This window comes from Serinus canaria, chromosome 2 (assembly GCF_022539315.1).
Source record: "Serinus canaria isolate serCan28SL12 chromosome 2, serCan2020, whole genome shotgun sequence".
Taxonomy (NCBI): Eukaryota; Metazoa; Chordata; class Aves; order Passeriformes; family Fringillidae; genus Serinus; species Serinus canaria.
The window spans coordinates 58402117-58416112 of NC_066315.1; the positions used below are offsets into that span (position 1 = coordinate 58402117).

Here is a 13996-nt window from a genome sequence, read left to right on the forward strand (position 1 = left end):
CTGTGAGAAAACACATCTACTAATTTTTTAGTAGCTCATCAGGATAGTTAAATACTGAAGTGATAATGAAATGATCTCTTAACTCTTTGCTCTTGGGTTATGACAGGCCAGTCAACAAGGTTAAATAGTTCTACTATCACATGGGAAACAATTCCTGCTTTACACTAACTGGAAAGAAGCACTATTATTTAGCTGCTCACAAAAGTCCTGCAGCGAGGAGCGTATCTCCAGCAGTAATGCTTTCCAGCAGAAGACAGCCGTGGTGAGTCCCTCTCCCTGGCCTTCTAGGTGGTCTTTTCTTCAGATCTAATGATAGGCCTGTCAGAGTGATTTATGGCACGTATCCATGCCTCTGTGTTTTCCTCCTTGGCTTTGGGTCAGCTCCAGTCTCCAGCACTCTGTGGTTTTCTTAACACGTATTCAGTGATCGCACAGACCGAGACTTTGTTTTTCTACATTTGTGTTTTCTTTCATTCTGCCTGTCTTAGAGTTTTCAATAACACTCATCACCACGGGACACTACTTCCATATTTCATCTGCTGGTAAAGCTCGTGTTAATCTTGTGCCGCTCGCAGCCCTCTCTGCTGGCTGCTGCTTACCCACATGCACTCAAACTCAGAGTAAAAATGTATCATTGCATTACTGCTGGTTCTGGATCCTGGTGGCCTCTGTGCTCGATCCACATCCCATTAAAGTCAGTCGGAAGTTTACCATAACTGTGAACAGGAATTTTAATAAGCCCACTTTAGCTAATGTGGGGATGGACTAGGTTCTGCTGTATGGTGCACACATGGAAATAAGCTGAGGCCACTTCCATACTTCTCGTGGCACGCACTTGCACAACATGCAGGGCTGGCTACCCATTTCTGAGAGAAAAACAGCCTGAGCAGGGCTGTGGCAGGAAGAAATTCTCTGCTCCACATTCCTGGGGCACTCTGGTCACTTCATCATAGCGTAAGCAATATTCCTCCAGGACTTGGATTGCACATCCCTCCAGAATGTGGGAGCAGCAGCAAATAAAACTCATGACAGAGCCTGTAGCCTGGGACTCCTTCATATGATAATCTTCTCTTTTACTTGGCTTGCTAATAATAAATCACACATCACTTGCTGCATGGATGCCAAACAGGGCACCGCCCATTCTTTTTTATTTAGCAACAGTTTCTGAACAATGCTGCTTTATCTGATCATAGTTCTAAAAACCAAAACATCTCTGAGATAGATATGTTTTATAGGAATGGTAAAATATTAGAAGTCTCTGTAGGCTAGTCTAAAGTATTTCTGTTGAAAAATGTATAAAATTATGGATTCAAGTGAAGGAGCAAGCAGATAAAAGGAGTTCAGACCACTGTGTTAGCTTTAATTAAATGGGAAGAAGAAAGGCCTGCCGTATGTGTCTTACAGACTAACTAAAACCCTACAGCTTCTTTGAAAGTAAAACATTCATCTCAGGTCAATGTGAGTTTTGCCCTAATTGCAGAATCATGCTGGTATTTACATTTCTTTGCACATCTGATACTGTATTTCCTGATTAAATACAATTTTACTGAATGGGAGCTCTGTCCAAATAGGAAGCTTCCTGTCCTCAGTGGTTACCCAAAGTGGCATTTCTCCCCATCATTTTAGAAGAATATTCATTTTGGAAAACAGCAGCCATGAAACAAAGCAAGCAAACAAACAAACAGTTAAAATAGATGAGAATACAACTGTCATGGTGCTTTATCCAAGATGTTTCAGCACCACCTGAGAGCCACTGTCTGCAAGAAATAATATTGAAGTAGCCAGTGGAGAGCAAAGTGCAACTCAGAACAAATGATCAGCTAAGAATTTCCAGGAAGTGTCTAAGATTTGTTTCTTATTTTAACTTGGGTTGCAGGAGAGGTAGCAGGAAGTTTAATTAATTTGCAACAGGAGAAAAGTAAAGAACTAGAAGATACTGTATTTCTGAGAATTCTGATATGTCATAAGAGATAGGGAACAAACCAAGGGTAGACACCTCATGCCCTGGTGATAGGGGTAATTGTAGCTGACTGAGGCAGCTCAGTGTTGATTTGTGAGCACGCAGATGACAGGGTTTTTATCTTAGTCTGCACTTGACTGACAATGGAGAAGAAACCCTTTTACTGAGCAATCCTACTTCAGGTTGGGCCTTTTCCTTATTTAGTCCTATTCCTGTCCTACAGATGGGAACTGTAAATCCTTCCCTTCTGTGAGATTAGCTGTCTCACTATTCATACAGATGTGAAACAAGAGAATCCTAATAAATATCTCCTAGTAAATATCTTCTGGCTGGACCCAGGAAGGAAGAAAATCAGGGAAGTGGGAAGTTCCTCTGTGCAGGACTAGCCAAGTGCGAGCCTGAGGGCTAACAGCTGGGGAAGCATTTTAAGAGGCACTAAGTGTTTTAGTAGACTTTCTCAGGTGGCATACTAAGCCCTGAGGCCTAACTCCAGTTTTCTTCCATCAAGGGCAAGTAAGAGAGTGAGTTGCTCTCAGGCAGGGGTAGCAGACTGAAAAATTAAAGACATTTATCTCAGAATTTTTGTAAGACTTTTTTCTTGAGGAGATGCAACAGGTTTGGAGGTTCCAAAGGTGTGACCTTGCTGAAATAGTTTGCTCAGCATTGTGGTGAACCTCTGATTACTAACCTTTGCTAGTGGTTTGGAGCTGAGACAGTGTCTTGGCACTGGTGGGGTGAAAGGCTTTTGTAGGGTGGTGGGAAATGCATTCTCTCCTTACCAGAGTAACAGCATCATCTAGGTTTACAGAAGTATTCTTGTAGCTGATGATGCCAGTTATCCAGCTCAGATGTTGACCTTGAATGTCAGGAATGACAGATTGCTGCCCTGATCCTATGATCAGGGCTTTGGCTCAGCTCCTTCTGAAAACATCCCCAGAAAGACACAAACTGAATAACCCTACTGGACTAAATAGTACTTAGTGTACTACCAAGAAGCCATAATGTCTAAACTGTGATGGACTCAAAGTAACATTAGTTGACTTCAGACTTTCTGTCCCTGCCTTTTTGAAATCTACTTCAGTTGAATAATAATTCTTTGGTTGGGAGAGCTCATGTGATTTAAAGAACAATCAAAATACAAGTGACATCCAGCTGTTTCAGACAGTGATACGCTGCAGTGGCAGAATACAGGATTTCCAATGTTAAAGTGGCTGAAACACCTGAGTGACATCTGTTCTGCTGCCAGTGAACCAGTGTGGGAAGTATTTGGTGGTTCCACACTCCAGCAGTGCATGTTGCCAAGCCTGCCAGCTGGGAAGGACTAAAATGGGCATCAGTAAACAGATGTCAAGAAAGCTGTGCTGGTCCCTTCCAGCAGTCATCACAGTGCTAACAACTGGCTCCAAGCAGGCTCAGGCAAGGTAAAAAAGCAGGTAACAACAGGAAGGAATTGCAACAAATGAGAAAGGCCAAGAAGTTTGGAGGTGGTTTGGGAGAAGATAGTCTGCAACTGTAAATGGATGGTCCAGCTGTATTTCTCCACAGTGAGGTGTTAAATCACACATCCCCAGTGACATTACTAAAACCACAGGCCCTTTTCTGCACACCTCGTTTTCAGACACTGAAGCCCAGACAGGCACGTGGTGCTGCTTAAATCCTTTTAGCTGGCTGCTGTTTTGGGGTGCTATGCCACATCAGAGAGACCCACACTGCTAGGCTGGGTGCTCTGGGCCTCTCTGGAGCTCACATCTGTGAAACTAAACTCAGGCCAAACATTTTTCATGTGACACACCACTTCCAAACCCTGGTATTGTTGCTGGGTAGAGTAAAAGCAGAATGTGATTTGCAAATATGGGACCTGCTCTCTTTCCTTGTACATCACTGTCAAAACTGCCCTAAACTTTTCTATTTGTGGTATTTGAACCTCTACAATCTGCTGAACTCTGAGTAATCAGTTCATGGCAATGAAAGTCTTACTCAGCACATCTGGAAAACACTTCACTGGAATAGTTTGGTAGCACTCCATAATTTCATTGAGCCCTATTCCCTGCATTTGCTCCTGTGGTCAGCTGGAAAACCTCAAATTTAGGGAAAAAGGTAGTTTTCCCTTTTCTTCTGTCTAATACACCATTGCATTAAACTTATCACTTTATTTTAAGGAGAACTGTGCTCCAAATGAAAATGGCTCTTGGGACTTGCAGTCCCCACATCGTGGCTGAGGAGGTTCTTATACCTCCCCTGGAGGCTAAATTGTCAGAGAAGCAGGTGCTTCTATGCACAAGAGGTAGAGGTTACTGAGAGGACAGCTAAGAATAATAGAGCTACTTGTGGACTGCATCTGGCACAGGTAACTACACATGTGAGGTTTTTCCCTATGCTTTTCTGATTTTCAGGCAGCACTAGTGTTTTCTCCTCTCCAAGCAAATAGTAGTTAAAAAGAAAAAAAATTAAAAGTTTTCTGTTCAACAGAGGTCTCAGTTTTCTGTTTTCACAATAATCCAGAGCTCTGAATATGTGAAGTATAGCAGGTCATGAGTAAACAAGCTGCATGAGCACAGAAGAGCTGTCTATGATGGCCTGAGAGAAAACTGCCAAGTACTTATCTTCCTTCAAATGACTCTTCTTTCCAAGAAAAAACTAATAAGCATACAACAATTTGAGTGGAATGAGGGAAGGAAATGCATGGCTGTGAAACATGTTCAAAGGAAAAGGAGTTTAATGAATTATCAGATTTTCATTGAACTTGCAGACTCTGAATAAACTTTTAAGGATGTACAGAGCTATGGCTTCAGAAGAATTTTAATTCATCTGGAACACCAAAATCTCATTAGGAACTAGAAGACCCAGCAAGTTCCTTGTTGTGGTATCTGCTGGGTTGGGTGGCAGAGGATAATTTACAGTCCCTTCCAAAACTGCTGAGTCTAGGCCATGACTTAAGGAGGCTTTGTGGAAACACTAGTCACTGCTGGCTGTGTTCCTGCTCAGGATGGAAGAAGGAAAGCTGCACAAGCCCAAGAGACTGAATAACGGCTTCCCTCTAATGTGCACTTTTGCAGAGTGTCAGGGGTCTAAGTGACTCATAGCATTTAGCCACTAGATAAGCTGGGCTGTTCTCACCATGACCTTAAACATGAACTGCAGGGGTCCTAAACTTGTCTGTGTGTCTTGTATGAGCATTTCCATAGGTCAGAAAACACCAAACTTAGCCTGATCTCATTGAATACTGAATTGGTGCAACAGTAGATGTGAGCAAGTCTACCATTCACTGAAGTTTCCTGGAATAAGTGTTGGTTGAGAACATAACTGCCTTTCTAGAATTATTTTAGAAGTAAATCTTCTTTGTTATGCATTGCTGTTTATGGCTGAGTTAATGGTCAGAAGAACAATTAAATAAGATTTTAAAAAGTAAGGTTAATCAAGGATGTCAAAAGGAGGTTCCAGCTGAGGTGGGGGGAACTATTGATTTTTGTGGCTTGTCACAACGTGAGGATGGCTCATAGTCACTTCACCCATGGACAATTATGAGTGTAATAGGAAAACAACCCTGGGAGAATGCCCCAGGAGACAGTAAGAAAAAAAAGAGAGGACATTAAAATCAAAGGCAGGCATGATAGCAAAATGGAGATGGAGGAATGTGGAAACATTAGAAATAAAGAAGAAAGGGGGAAAATTAAATGGAAGCACTGCAGAAGCAGTAAACTAAGGATTTTCAAAAGTGCTTCACTGTCCTAAAAAGTTGTAATTACTTTCCCACTGATGCTTGCAACAAAAATGAATAGTGGTGGCAATGTCAGGCTAGCAATGAGCACTTTAAAAAAACCTCAGCTTAGAATTTCATTGCCTACTTACAACGTCTGCTTGCAACAATGGCATCAAGCAATACTCATGGCTACTAAATTACAGCTAATGTCCTCTTAGATATTCTGGGGAGTCTCAGATGTCTGTGGCATTAAGACACCCAGCAGCAATTAACACACAGGAACTTCTTGAGGCCCTCAGAGGCTGTTTGGAAAACTCACTTAAAAAAATGTAAAAATATTCATTATTGTGGAGCGCAGAAAAATCTGTTTCTCAGGATAATTAAAATGAAACCCCTGAAAGTCAAATTGCATGTACAAACTGCTTAGGCTTCTATGCACCCTTTCATTATTTGTGTTTCTGAAGTGTAGAGCTCAGGAAAAGCGCCAGGTTTGTGTCTCTCTGGACTGGGCTTCTCCCTGTTTATCAGGCTTGATCAGAGAGGAGGGAGCGGCGCTGTGCGCTTCCCTGCCAGCCAGCCCCAGCCCTGACCTGGAGGGACCATCACTGGGCGTGAGAAGGCGGCTCAGGCTCCACACCTTTGAAACCTTTGGCATCTGTGCTGAGCCCCATGAGAAAGCAGCCAGGATTGCTGGTGATGTCTGTGATGTGTCCCTGTATCCCCAGGAGACGGTCACTGTCCATTTCTTCTCACGTTGTCCTTGGGTGATTGAGTAACTTGCTAATGGCGACTGTTTTGGTCACTTCTACCTTGAACTCTGTTCATCCCACTGCTTTAGTATCTCAGATTTAATCTCTGGGCTCAAATGAGCACCAAAGAGTTATGTCCTGAGACATAACTCTTTTGCATTTCCATGGGGGTCAAAATTTTAAGCCTAGCAAATGACATGTTGTACCACTAGGACATCTTGGAAAGCTCAGATCCTTATGTTTATTAGTTCAGAGTGCAATAATTATTAGCTAGAGAGAAGCACAACTGCAATCAAAAAGAAAGCCAAATAAATCCCACCTACACAGATTTCTCACACTGGGCCCTGGGCATGACTCACTGGTTATGTATTAGGCGTTGTGGGTGGGTACTCTAATTTGTGTTTGTTCCATTGTTTAGATGTGTTTTGCACACGCTAATTCTGACTTTCTGCTTTGGCAAAATCTGACAAAAAAGCCCAAACCCATCACCACCCTCTTGGGTCACAGTCATGAAAGGCAGCTGCATTACCTCACTCACCTATCTTGGGATCAGGGTGGGCTCTGGAGAGAAAAGGGATCAGTGCTTGCTCAGGATGCTGGGAGAAAGCACGTCATGTGCAGGCACAGATGCTGGCTGGCTTTGGAGGAGTTCTAGCAGCATCTTACCCCCTGTGTGGAGAGTCACTTTGCATTCTCTTCAGGACACATTTCCAATACCAGAAAATTATTTTGGTGCTTTAAAGCATTCACAAGAGAAATAACTTGGCCTGTAGTTTGCAATGCTCTACCATGCCAGCAGACAATTACATATTAAATGTTAAATGGAGAGGACTTTTTACTCTGAAGAAAAAGTGCATCCTTTTAAAATATTGTAATGCTTGTGCATGTCTAAGCATAAGAAACATTATTAGAAAAAGTAATGAGAAAATGATTGGAACTGAAAGTATTTTCTTGGCATTGGATCATCAATAACCACCTCCCTTTGTGGAGCATGAATTAGAAAAAAGAATTCAAATGATAATTCAAATGGTAATTATTTAAATTATACAACACATGAATCATAAAGATATATAAATATAAGTCATTACATCTATTAGTAATAGGATTGTTTATGTGGCACTTGTCACCATGAAGTGAGAGAGGCAAATAGGAAAGCTTGAAGAATGAAGTCTGATGATGACTAGAAGAACATCTGGGAAGCTGACTAGAGCTGCTAACCATTCTGGTCACCCAGGAAAACTGCAAGGCTCTCTAGTGTTTTCACCATACCACGTGTCTCTGTGACAGCCCAATGCATGTCTCCAAATGCATTCTCAGGAAAACTCTCCTGGCTGTGCTGGGAAGTTTGGCAGGAGCTGTCAGCTGTGTAAACAGGTGTGACTGTCACTGTCGAGGAGTAGCCCTGCAGGGAGCACAGCAGCACTGTGACACTGTGGTGGCTATCGCACCGCCCATGGCTGGGTGACAGCCATGGAGAGGTCTGCCTTCTGGGAGTTCATGCCCTTTCTGCTGATGGATGCCCTATTGAATATATGCAAGGAGACCAGAGGAGCCAAAAATCTCCCACAGAACAGAAGGAGATGGAAAACCCCACAAATGCAAAGCTATGCCCTCACAGAACATTAAAAGACCCAAGTGCTCTGACCCATGTGCACTTTGGCTTCTCTGGGTTTCCTACACCTCTGCATCCTGGCATAACCCTGGATGCCTCAAACTTTCAGGAGACCCCAAAACTGCAACTGACCTCATCTGTCATCCCTGACAATACTGGTGTCAAACTTTGCAGGAGACAGAGGCTAGATCAAAATCACAAGTCTTGGTAGTCCACAGCTACTAAAAGGAGGTGCTCAATGCACCAACATGTGCTGCCCTTGTTTACTTCACTCACAAAATATGCAACTTTCTTGACCTTAAGTACACTCCTTAGGAGTGTTCAGGCTGAAAGGGGCTCCACATCTGCCAAAAATAAGCATGGCTGACCTTAATAACTACTTTCCCTCAATCACAAGGGAAACACCAAGGCTACACCGTGTGCATCACTTTTCCTTTAACGCCTACGTGTGCAGTGAAAGAACTGTGCAAGTTAACCTTTTCACTGCTGCTGCCAATGCAATAGCTCACAGGTTTGAGCAGGGTCCTTAGCAGCCTCTCAGGTTTGTTTTCAAGGGGTTACTTGTGGGATAATGCAAGTCATTCAAATTTTCCACTACATCACAAAATGACACTCATGCCTGTTCCCACTATTTGTTTAAATATAAACCAGCACTCAACTTTCCAGCAGCAGCTTCCTGTTTAACAAGTATTTAAATGAATGGCTGAGTGGGTTTTACCAAGCACACTTGGCAGACCTAGAGGTGCACTGATGGGTGTCTGAACAGCAAACAGGGCTTGCAGGTGCTGTTAAGGCAAACAGCAGGTAGATGGGGCAGAGTGACAATGCTGTCCCATGTGTGCTGCTGGCAGGGCTGGCTGGCAGGTTGTCTGCAAGGAAACAGGGGGAATCAAGAAAGCCAGGGAGGCTAAATGGCCCAAAATGAATCTAGAAGAGGAACAGCATACTTCCTCACCGAACCACAAAATATTCTCAGTTGGAAGGGACCCACAAGGGTCATCAAGTCCAATATTTTAGTAAATATTCCATACAGGCATTGAACCCATGACCTTGCCATGCTCTGACCAACCAAACTGATCTCCTCAGTTGATTTGAAACACACAGCCAAAGCAAGAAGGTGCCTCATTGCTCAGACACCCCAAAGTAGCTGAGTAGGAATAAAATGTGGCCCTTTATCTTGCTGCTCCTTATTAACAGGGGCATTGGCTTTCAAACCAGCCTCTAAATGCACTAAATAGGCAGGGGAAAGAGGACATTTGGCCAAAAAGGGACAGTACATTTTGGCTTGACAGGGTGTGAGTTCTCTGTGTTTCTCACTTTTATATCCAATGTGATTTCTGTGAAGTCTGTGAAATTATGCCAGAATTAAAGAGGTGCAATGCACAGCAGAATTTCATCTTTACGATTTAATACTGATTCTTCTTAATTAATTCATTATGCCAAGACAAGAAGCATGCTAGGTGCCTGTAACATTCTCATTTACCTCTCTATTTCTTATAATTTTATTTCATACTGCAAAAACATTTCCTGTAATTGGACCTCCGGATACCTATTGACTTTCCATAAAACTGGCTGAAAACTACCACTATGTTCTTAAATTTTCACTGATATTTATTCAACTGTAGGTTCCTTAATGTTTTAATTGGTTGCAGAAGCTCATATATACACGAACGGCTCTCAGGCAGAAAACATTCTTCCAATGAAATTTCATATCAAGGCAGTCACTGCACTGGGATGAGATCAGCAGCCTTGTTAGAGGTATATGAAATTCAATTAAATGCAAAATATATACCACTGTACTAATTGACAAAATTGCAGGGACAGAGCATAGCATCCCCTTGATGTAAATAAGAGTAGTGAATTGGCAAAGGCCAGTCCAAATTAAGATGAAGTGTCAGAATTTCTGGAACCAAAATAAGATGCAGCACAATACTAACATTAAGAAGCTTTGGCAATTATTGCGTTTGTCACTACAGAGTCTTGCAACAAATCATTTGCCATGCAACAACCCAGATGGAAAAGTGACAATTTTATTCCATATCACTATGAGGAACTTGTGCCACTGAGAAGAAAAGGGCTATATTTGGGAAAACAGCCATTGATTCAGGTTGTCTCTGGGGTGGTTTGATGCTTTCTTGGCCTCATATTAGCAGTTTTGGGTTCTAAGCATTCCTGTATTAGTTTCTGGAAGGAACACACAAGAGATGCTAAAACCCAAATGGGACTCCAGAGCTCCTGACCACATGGTTTGAACTTGCAGGATAGCAGAAACTGAGTGGACTTGTTTTTAGCTCATTTTGCAGTCAGAGAGGACTGAGGTCTGTTTAAAATCATGTTTCAGTAAGTTCCTTCACACTGGTTGCACAGAGCTAGAAATAAAGTTCTGATTGCCCTGCCCTGCCCCAACCATTCAAAATTTTGTTGGGCTAGCTAAAGTCTCTGTAACTGTCTGATTAAAATACATTAAAACTTCTGTGAAGGAAATAAAACCTCCAATCTTTAAAGGCATATTTTTGAAATCAGTCATACCTTCTGTTTTAAGGGTTCATGGTCTAAAGCATTGTTGCCCCTGGCCTGACTGGTCACGGGCTACTTCAGTTGCCCCACTGCAGAAGAGATGCTGGGGAGAGGAGAGCTGGGGTCAGGCTGCTGTTTGAAAAGATTTGCTGCCTGTGGTTAAAAAAACAGCAGTAATGTTTGCTTTTGGAGTTCTGGCAATGACTGCCAAGTTATGCTCTCTTTTAGTTATTAAGTCTTAACCAATAAATGATGACAGAAACTGAAAAAAGAGGAATGGAAACCACACACAACAATCTTGATAATGAACCCTTCTCTCTCGCTCCTGGATCAGCTCTTTTGGAAACTGTGTTATGAAGTTTCTGGCTACCCATTCAAACCCACCATTTTTAACAAAACCATTTCCTCACATGAGGCACAGAAGCTCCTACCAGGAGCCAATCAGCCTGTAACTTGAGGCTATGATTAAGAAAGCCTTGGTGGCAGCTCTTGGGCTAGCTGCAGCTCTTGTCCTTCCTGCCTTCCAGCTGCATCTGCTCAGAGCTTAACCTGCAGCTGCTCCCTTGAGGTGGTGTCAGGCACAGCTTGTACCCCTTTCTCACTTTGTGTGACTGTCTCAGCAGCCTGACTTGCCTTCAGCACCTGTGGGTTTAGGTGCTATGACAATGACAGTCAGGAAATCTGACTTTTCCAAACCAGAGATTTTAGAAAACAGAAACCTGAGAGAGAAGAGCGGTGTGTTACAATTCTCTCCGCAAGATTCCTCCAAAACTCCTCAGCAGCTGTCTAAACCCCCTTCTCAGAGAATCATAGAATAATTAGTTTTTGGAAAAGACCTCTGAGATCACTGAATCCAACTCTTAACCCAGCTCCACTGTGTTCACCACTAAACCATGTCCCCAAGTGCCACATCCACATGCCCTCCAAACATTTACAGGATGGTGATTCCACCACTTCCCTGGGAAGCCTTTCCTAATGCTTGCCCTCACTTTCAGTAAAGACATTTTTCCAAAGATCTGATATAAGCCTCTCTTGGTTCAACTTGAGGCTGTTTCTTGTTCTATCACTTGTTACCTGGGAGACCAACCTCTACCTGGCTGCAGCCTTGTTTCAGGCACTTGTAGAGAGTGGTGAGGCCTCCCCTGAGCCTCCTTTTCTCCAGACTAAATACCCCCGGCTCCCTAAGCTGCTCCTCAACAGCCTTGTGCTCATAAGAGAGGTTTTATAAGTATCCAGTGATCTTCCAAAATCTAGGTTAGCAATACATGCCATGTTTTTTTACTAGAGTCAAAAGCTCCTGATCTCCAGCTTAGCTTGCTGTCCTCTCAAGCCTAGCACAAGCCTAAGCCTGTTTGTGCTTTTGGAGATAGCACATTCATTTATAGCTTCTAGGATACCCTAAATGCAGTTGGTGGATAAATCACATAATTATCATCCATAATGTTATTATTATAAATCAGCTTTGCATTAGCTGAAAGAACCCTTTGGATAATACATATATGACACCCTAAGAAGATGCTAAGATTAATGAAGACATTAAAGACCATGTGTCATTATAGAAAGGGAAAGAATATCAAACAGGAAAAAGCATGTGAATTTGGAGAAAGAAAAAGTAAAGAGAAAGAACCAATGTAAGCAGGAGAGTTACTTACAGAGGGAATTTGAAATTACACTCCATCACGTGCAATAACAGTGTATTACACTGAAAATGTATTGACTTGCATAAATAGACACAGAATGTTTCTATTGCTATTTCAGAACAATAAAATATCAGATGGCTGCATTTTTTCTCAATAAAGCAGAAGGTTATGATTTACTACCAACAAGCTTAAGCTGATTTTGCCTGCCATATGAAAGAGATCACCTGTCTTAATGAGCTAAAAACAATGTAGATAAAATCTTGAAAGTGCCAGCGGCAACAGCAGCAGTGTGTCCTTGCATGGGGTTAAATGAATGAAGACATCATCTGCTTGAGCAGACAGATTGCAAATAAGCCCATTTAATAGCTTTTTGTAGGAGCCCTGGCTACCTTGCACCCTGTTGCTCTGGCAGACTCTGCAGGTTTTAGCATGCGGGTGGCTAGTTAGAGATTCTGCCTAACAGAAAGGGAACATTTTCTGAAATTCCACCTATACCAACTGCCTTTCCCATTTTTCTGTATAATATCCACAATATTACAGCTTTATAAATGCTTCTCTCTCCTTTACTGCATCAGAAATCCAAGCAACAGAGAGAACCAAGAGACCCGGCTGCAGAAAAAGGGTTGAGAAGGAAAGGAAGCCAAGGTAAAATACACAAGCCTTTCCCTAGATCATTCAGTTTGGCAACACCAGCACTTGAGGTAAAGCATATTCAGAATGTAATGCCATTTGTGAGTTGACTGCTTCCCTTTCCATTTCCCCCCTGTGATATTCCTAGTATGGGTCAGAAGGCTTTAGTGAAACATTTTGTTTTTACAAAGGCATTTCTATTTTGCTCCCTGGCACAGTACCTTCTGGCATGCCTGCTCCTGGTAAGCCCACAAGTTTCCTTTGTGCATGACAAAGGTGGGAAGGAGCCTGCCCAGGGAACAGGCCTTCCCGCTGACCTGCTGGTGCCACCAGCAACACAAACCCTTTTCCTGGTGAGCTGGCTTCCAGAGATTTGCTCTCTGCCAAGCCATTTGCTGTGGCCACATGCTGCCACTGGAGTTTAATTACACCCTTCATCACACAAAAGCAGTTAATTCAGGCTATAAATCATATCCCGACATGCAAAACTTCTGGTGTCTCATTTTGTTTGCCTGAAATTGTTTAACGCAATTGACTTTGAGGTGAGGAACTCTTTTATGTTGTTGATGTTTAGAGAAAGATTAATAGATTATTTGTTACTGCTTTAATAAATGCACTCCACAAACTACAATCAACTGTCTCCTGTTCATTTCACTGCTCCTAATTGGCTCAGGGTACAGGTTCCACTTCCAGTCTGAAGTGCCAAGCTTATGTTTATTGAAACATAATTACTTTAATTTAATTGTTTTGGGTTATTACATCTCCATTAAGTAGGACATAGTTAAATAAAAACATTCCTTGATCAGAGCTGGTTTTCTAACCAGTTATGGAAATGACCACAGGGGAAAAACTCAACAACAAACTCCATACTTCAAATGATGTTGCTTTCCTCATGTTAACTAATCACAGTCTTTGTACAGCCCCTTCCACTGGGGCTGTACTTAAAAATGATTCTTTCACCTATAGTTTCTGTGTCACTTCACAAACTTCAAATTATACAAACTTAGTAATTTTAGGGGCATGAGGGTCTGCCCATTGTTCAAAAGGCTTTAAGAGCAAAGACTGAATGAAGGTCTCTTTTTTTTTTGTGTCACCAAACTCCTGACTCTAACCAACATCAGAAACCTCAAGTTCCTGAAGAGTACTTAGCAAGGAAAGTTTAAGTTTTTCAGCACATTGGGGGTTTCC

The 13996-nt window shown here is 42.3% G+C and overlaps 1 long non-coding RNA gene across 1 annotated transcript in view; it reads left to right on the plus strand.

Moving 5' to 3' along the window:
* Window positions 1-13055, plus strand: part of LOC127059281 (uncharacterized) — a 31825-nt gene extending 18770 nt beyond the window's left edge. Inside the window, exon 4 of the long non-coding RNA XR_007776936.1 lies at window positions 12754-13055. This is a non-coding gene — a long non-coding RNA (uncharacterized LOC127059281). The remainder of the gene's footprint in view (window positions 1-12753) is intronic.
* Window positions 13056-13996: the final 941 nt, after the last annotated feature.